At 37.0% G+C, this 7,298-nt stretch overlaps 1 pseudogene; it reads left to right on the top strand.

Annotated features, from left to right (window-relative positions):
- Window positions 1–6,358: 6,358 nt before the first annotated feature.
- Window positions 6,359–7,298, top strand: part of LOC102837157 — a 21,439-nt pseudogene continuing 20,499 nt past the window's right edge.

Raw genomic sequence — 7,298 nt, 5'->3', positions numbered from 1 at the left:
AGTGGTGGATATATATAAATTTGGAGAGAGAGAAGGAGTGACTCACATAAGATACTTATATATAATATATCAGAGTGTAATATGTACTATGGAAGAAAGATCAGATGATCTACTTCTAAAAATCAGCCAATGAAAATATCTATCTATCTCTCTCTCTCTCTTTCTCTCTCTCTCTCTCTTTCTATCTATCTATCTATCTATCTATCTATCTATCTATCTATCTATCTATCTATCTATCTATCTATCTAAAGAGGAGTCCTGATATGGTGCTGAGGATAAATGGTGGAGTACTAACCAGAAGGTAGGTGGTCCATGCTCATCCTTGGAATCTCTGTACAGGGTCACTATGAGTCAGTACTGGCCTGATGGCACACAATAGACATGAAACATGCAAATAATGTGGTACCAACCATGCCTTTCACAAGACTCTGCTGCACAGTTGGGTTCCATTGCAATGACCACACAGAACTCAGAAAAAACACTCACGGTTATGGGGCATATTAGGGGCATATTACACCACTGGCTCAGGAAAAAGTCATGGCACAGTAGTTGTCCCAGTCAGCTGTTGAAATATGCTTCAGGACATATCACTTCACTGTAAGTCTCAGCCTGAAGGCCTTCAGCTCTAGCTCCTTGAGTCAGCAAACTTAAGCCACCACCCACATAAATGCCTCGAGACACCTCACTCTATAAGAAAGCTTCCTGCCCAAAGTCACTCATCTTTACTTTCACCATGAACTGGGAAGTCCACTGTCTTGTGCTCTGTTTTTTATTCTACCTTGGCTGGTCTTCTGCTACTACTTTGATATCACAGCTTTTTGTCCCTGGGTCTAGGAGTGTCAATGCACAGGAATCTCAGGGTCCAAAGAATGGGCTCCTCTCCTGGATCTTCTTCTTGATGGTAGTGAGAACCCCCATTCCTGCTTCCAAGAGGGTTCATTTTATACCCATGCTACAGTTTCAAGTTTTTACAACTAGAATGAACTCTGCTAACACCCACAGTTGAATCATGTCATCCTATCAGCATTGTCTACCTCCTTCTCTTACTCAGATCCAATAGAGCAGAAATGTTTTTAGTTGGAGTTACTGATGGTGGCTAGAACAGACATTAAATAATTCACTACATCACAATATATATATTAGACAATTCACTTGCCATGAGTTGGAACAGACTGGCTGGTACTTAACAACAATAAAAACATCATTCTGGTATTCTCTGCTTTCAGCCAAGTCCCACCTGAGGTTCAGCAAATATACCCCTAGTTCCATGTCCTCTTCAGAATCTGGCTTATATCTCTGTCAGTTCTCCATTGATATATTGTTGCAATCATTTTTAAAATTATCTTCAGAAAACTTTTGTGATAATAATGCTATTCTACAATTTCTGCATTCAGTTGGGTCACCTCTCTTAGGAATGGGCAAAAATATGTAACTCTTCCAGAAGGTTGGCCAGTAGCTGACTTCCAAATTTCTTGGCAGAGATAAGTGAACCCCTCCAGTTAATGAACTACATCAATTGGTTGAAATATTTCATTTTGTAGTCTGTCAATTCTGGGACCCCTGTTCTTCACCAATGCCTTCAGTGCACCTTGGACTTCTTCATTCAGTACCATTGATTCTTGAACATATGTTATTGCTTAAATGGTTTAACGTTGACCATTTCTTTTTGGTTGAGTGACTCTGTGCATTCCCTTCAACTTCTTTTCATTCTTTTGAATGTCATTATTGTTGTTGTTAAGTGCACTCAAGTTGGTTCTGACTCAGAGACCCTGTATAGGTTTTCAAAGAGTAACTGGTGGGTTTTAAACTCTACCTTAAAGTTCAATAGTATAAGTCAAGGCTTGAATTATTTTTCACTTCTTTCTGATTGAGAAATACTGAACCTGTTCTTCCCTTTTGGTTTTGTAACTCCATGTCCTTGTACATTTCATTATAATAGTTGGCTTTGTCTTCTTGAGCTGCCCTTTGAAATTTCTTGTGTAGGTCTTTTACATTTGCATTTCTTCCATTCACTAGCTTCTCTATGTACAAAATCAAATTTCAGTCTCTTCTGATTTTCATTTTGGTCATTTCTTTCTTTCCTGACTTTTTAATGGCCCTTAGCTCTCTTCCTGTATTATGTTCTTGATGTTATTCCACAATTAGTCTGCTCTTAAGTCATTAGTGTATAATACATCAAATGCATTCTTGAAATGGTCTTTTAATTCAGGCGGGATTTATTCAAGGTCGTATTTTGGTTCTCATGAACTTGTTTCATTCTCCTCAAATTCAGACTGAATGTGCAAATGAGCAATTGATGGTCTGCTCCACAGTCTGCCTGGCCTTGTTTTGGCTACTTATATTGAGCTTTGCCACCACCTTTTTACACAGATGTAGTCAATTTTGTTTCTGTGTATTTCATCTGGTGAAGTCCATGTATATAGTCACCTTTTATATTGTTGAAAAAGTATTAACAATGAATAAATCACTGGTCTTGCAAAATGTTATCATGCAAGATCTCCAGCATCATTTCTTTCACCAAAGCCTCTTTGTTCCCAACCTTTGCATTCCAATCATCAAAAAATATTAATGCATCTTGATTGCATGCTTTATCAATTTCAGACTAAAGAAGTTGGTAGAATTCTCCATTTTCACCATCACTGGTTTTAGTGAATGCTCCATAAATTTGAATAATAGTGATATTAACTGGTCTTCCTTGTAGGCATATGGATACTACCCTACCACAGAGCATTGTACTTCTAGATAGATCTTGAAATGTTCTTTTTGATGACAAGTGTGAAACCATTCCTATTGGACTTGTTCTTCCCTGAAATAGCTTGTTGGATTCAAAACAGCCAATATCAGTCCATTTCAGCTCACTAATGCCTAGAATATTGGGCTTCCTGCATTCCATTTCATTTTCAACAGATTCCAATTTTTGTAGATTCACATTTCTTGTATTCCATGTTCTAATTATTAATGAATGCCTGCAGCTATTTCTCCTCATTTTGAGTTGTACACCATCAGCTAATGACGATCTCAAAAGCTTTACTCCATTTGTATAATCATGGTAAACTCTGCTTTGAGGATACAGCTCTTCTCTAGTGTATTTTGAATACCTTTCAACCTGTGGGGCTCATCTTCCAGCACTATATCTGACAACGTTCTGCGGCTATTCATACAGTTTAATCTTCTGGTACTATATCAACAATGTTCCACTGGTCTTCATAAGTGGCTAAACATTCAGAAATATTCTGCCTCTCCTCCTTCCTGGTCTGTCTCAATCTGGAAATTCTACTGAAATCTGTCCACTATCGATGACCCTGCTGATACTCAAAATACCAGTGGCGTAGCTTCCAGCATCACAACAGCACAAAAGGTACATCAGGATGACAAACTGACAAATACGTGAAGTAAACAAAAGTCCAGTGAAATTAGATAATGTGTTCACTCTCTCAACCAACCAAATCCAAGAAGATTTTTCACCTCTTTTTGTTATTGTAGATAAGATTGCACTAAATATCCATTCTCATATAGTGCATTCTATAAATAACCATTCTGGAAAAACAATTTTAAAAAGTTGTATTCAAATTCTTTAAAATATTTATAACTTTTGTCCTATAATTATATATCTGGCACTACAGGATAATGCATGGGACTGCAGGTCAGTTCGAATAGCAAGGTTAGTTATTCAAACTCACCTGTCCCTCCTCTGACACCCTATACAGGGATATTATGACTTGGAACTGACTCAACAACACTTAACAACAACAACATAAATACATATCTAGAAATTAGATAAGTATGCAAAAATGTTTATGAGAACTTTCATCATAGCTTACTTAAAATAGAAACTACTAAAAGTAAAAGATGCATCCAATAATATTGCAGACTATAAATATATAATCTGATATCCATGTGACAGGATTTAACTAACCATATTTTCATATACCATTTAATGACACAGGAAAGAGAAACCAAGAAATTGTTAAATAATTACCACTAAAATATGTTTACCATGCATGAACTATACTTTCTTTGAATATTGATATGAATTAATATATATATGTATATATATTTTGTTGTTGTTGTGAGTTGCTGTTTAGTCATTTCAAAACCATAGAGATGCTCACTGTATAGCATTTCTGAGGAGTTTCTGGTGAAGTTGAACCACTGACCTTGTGATTTAAGCTGACTTTTCAGTACTTCTCATTAACCCACAGCACCACATTGGCAATGTGTGTATATATATATATGGATTGCACATAGTAGAAAAAGAATAGAAAAAAATACACCAAAGTATGTCATTAGAGATTTTTCTCAAACATTTCTACTTTTTCCCAGTAGATGGTAGGATCACATGTCCAAATCCCTTGAAGTTAGCAAATCACAGAACAACAGCAAAGTCTTCAAGAACATGCAGCCTAAAAAGGTCATAAATAAGCATTAGGTCACTGAGATTTGAGGATTGATTTATGCACTGGCATTCTAGCTAATCTTAACATTTATAAGTTATTATCTCTGAGTCATAAGTGTATTGATGCTGCTCATTTTGTTCTTTCTGCATTAGTCCATATTTTCCAAGATTTCTAAAACAGCTTAAGAGAACTACTTTTACACTCAATAGGAAACGTGCTTTTAAAATGAAGTTAAGGAAAGGGAAAGAGATGGTAACCTAACACTAGAAATTACTTCATTTGAAGCCCGTCTTGAAACTAGTATTTTTCTGTTTTCACATATACTTCTTTTGTGTAGTACCTTATTTGTTTTGCTCCCCAGTTCCTGTTTTCCCAATATATTTCTAATCTTTCATCCTGCTTAATCTAAAGCAATACTACTATTTGGCAGTTATTGAATGCATAATTCATGTGAGGGGATATACACACATTACTAAAATTAATTCTCATATAGTCTTATAAGTTAAAGACTATATCTATTTTACTGACCTGTTAATTTCGTTCTGTATATTAAACATGAATTGTCAAATAAGGAGTTAAATTAAAATAACTATGGGACATTTCAGTGCCTTTCTTCCTTTCAAATTGCTATTTTCAGACTTTGGTTGCTGTTGTTATTTTGTTATTTTTGCTGTGAAAGCCAGCTAGTGAAATGCAGATTTTAAAATAATAAATGTAAGGAACCAAGAAGTGTATCATAGATTTAGGAAAGTTTGATTTCCAGTGCTCCGAAATTATGTAAAATACAAAATAGAAATCATGATGCTATTAATTATTCCTTTATTTTTAAATTAAATCTGATTGCTATATGAATCAGATTTCTTAGCAACTTTTAATCTAACCATTAGAAGGAAACTGTGACTTTGGAATAGCTTCACTAAAGAGAGTGACAATGAAATATTTTCAAGAAAAGAGTGACATGATCTTAATCAAGGTGATCCTTCCTATCCTATAGCTATACAGAGAATTCTTTAGAGAATGAGCACTAAGATCCAACTTGGTGATCAATAAACACAAAAGACTATCACTTAGCTAGCTTGAAGATTAGTTATTATGGGGCAGTGAATTACAGCTTTTCTATCATAGTTTGTAACTACTGTCTAATGATTGAGAAGATCATGCAAATAAGGCATATCGACTCTAACTTGGGGATTAATTATTTTTGCTATCCCTCTAGGTTTAAAAGAAACCATCTCAGAAGCATGAACAAATGATCTCAAGACCATCAAGAAAGAAGAAGCTGACCATAACTGCTGGTTCCTAAGCTGTCTCTGATCCTGAATTTGGTAGAACTTTGAACAGTGTATCTAGTTATTCATTTTGTTTGGAAGAAGAAGTGACGAGATGTGTAGCTGTATACTGATCCAGGGCCTTTGACTAAAGGTTTGTCTGGATGGTCAGGTACATGAAAGAAAACCATTAGAAAACTGGTGACAAGGAGGTGTAATGAAGAAGTATGTGAATAGACCTCTCTGACTGGGCCAGAAAAGGGAAGCTCTCTGAGTCTCAAGTGAACGCTTACCAACATGTTATCTCAGCAGTGGAGGATTTGAACAATCAAGTGTTAGGATGACATGTGCTGGGGAAATGAATCATCTTCTTTCCTCAGTCACTCCTGTCATTGCCCAAGTGCTAATGATCAAAGTGACTATCATGGCAGGGATAGAGGTTATGCAGGAACTCAGCAGCATGGACTTCCATTCGTCAAGGCTGCTCATTGCTCTGAAAAAACAGATAAAAAAGGGAGTGGTTGAACTGGGTGGTGTGATTGAACCTAATTACCACCAAGGAGAAAGTGGACTGACAGAAGATGAAGGTAAGGAAAAATATTGTTGAATATAGGAGATTCCTTAGACCGTCTCTTAGTACTACCATGTCTTGTGATTAAAGTCAATGGTATATTGTAGCATCCCAATTCCGATATGGCAACTAATGGTCCAGATTCTTCAGGAATGAAGATATGGGTCACCCCACCAGACAAAGAGCCACAAACAGCTGAGGTGCTTTCTAAGAGCAAATGGACTATGAATGTGCAGTGGCAGAAGGTAGTTCTAAATGCCATCTACAACCATGTGAACAGTTGCAGAAATAAGGACTGTAATTATTATGGGTATGTTTCCTTGAATATGTGCATCAACTGTCTTTTTGCTTTGTTCACTTGTAAAATATAAGATGTAAATGCAACTGCCTCTTGGTCCATGTGCAGGTTTGGTTGTACCTGTATTAGCTGTATCATGTTAGGTACAAATATGACTGTATGGGTTTCTTTATTTTGAGTTTACGTTTATGGTTTCAGGATATGTGTACAGGTGTCAAATCAACAAGGGGTGGACTGTGATGGTTAAGGGCTTTTTGTCAAGTAGAGTGGACCAGGATTCTCAGTGGTTTGGCAATTAAGATGTAATAATGCCCCCATGATGAGCTCTGATATGAGCTGGCAATCAATTGAAAGGAAGATTCCGTGGGATGTGATCTGCTTCAAAAATATTGCACACTCAGCTTATGTACTGTTTGCTGGATCTGGATCTTACATCTGGCTCTTCCTCAAACCTCCACTTCTTTGTGCTGGAGCCAGTGACCAGCTCTATTCCCTGCTTATCCTTGGAGATTTCATCAGCCTGCCTTTTCAGCTGCCAGAACTGCCTACCTACCTGCTGTGTGACCTGTTGACCTTGGTCCATCACCCCTGCAGCTATATGAATCAGATGCCTCTCGCTTGATATCTGACCCATGGACTTGGGACTTGCCTACCTCTTCAACTGTGGGAGCCATTTACTGGATATAAACCTCTCTATATATATATACATAGGAGCTCTGGTAGCGTAGTGGTTACGAATCCGGCTGCAAACCTTAAGGTCAGCG

Source organism: Chrysochloris asiatica, unplaced genomic scaffold (assembly GCF_000296735.1).
Source record: "Chrysochloris asiatica unplaced genomic scaffold, ChrAsi1.0 scaffold00021, whole genome shotgun sequence".
Classification (NCBI taxonomy): domain Eukaryota; kingdom Metazoa; phylum Chordata; class Mammalia; order Afrosoricida; family Chrysochloridae; genus Chrysochloris; species Chrysochloris asiatica.
This window is presented reverse-complemented; position numbering and strand designations above follow the sequence as displayed.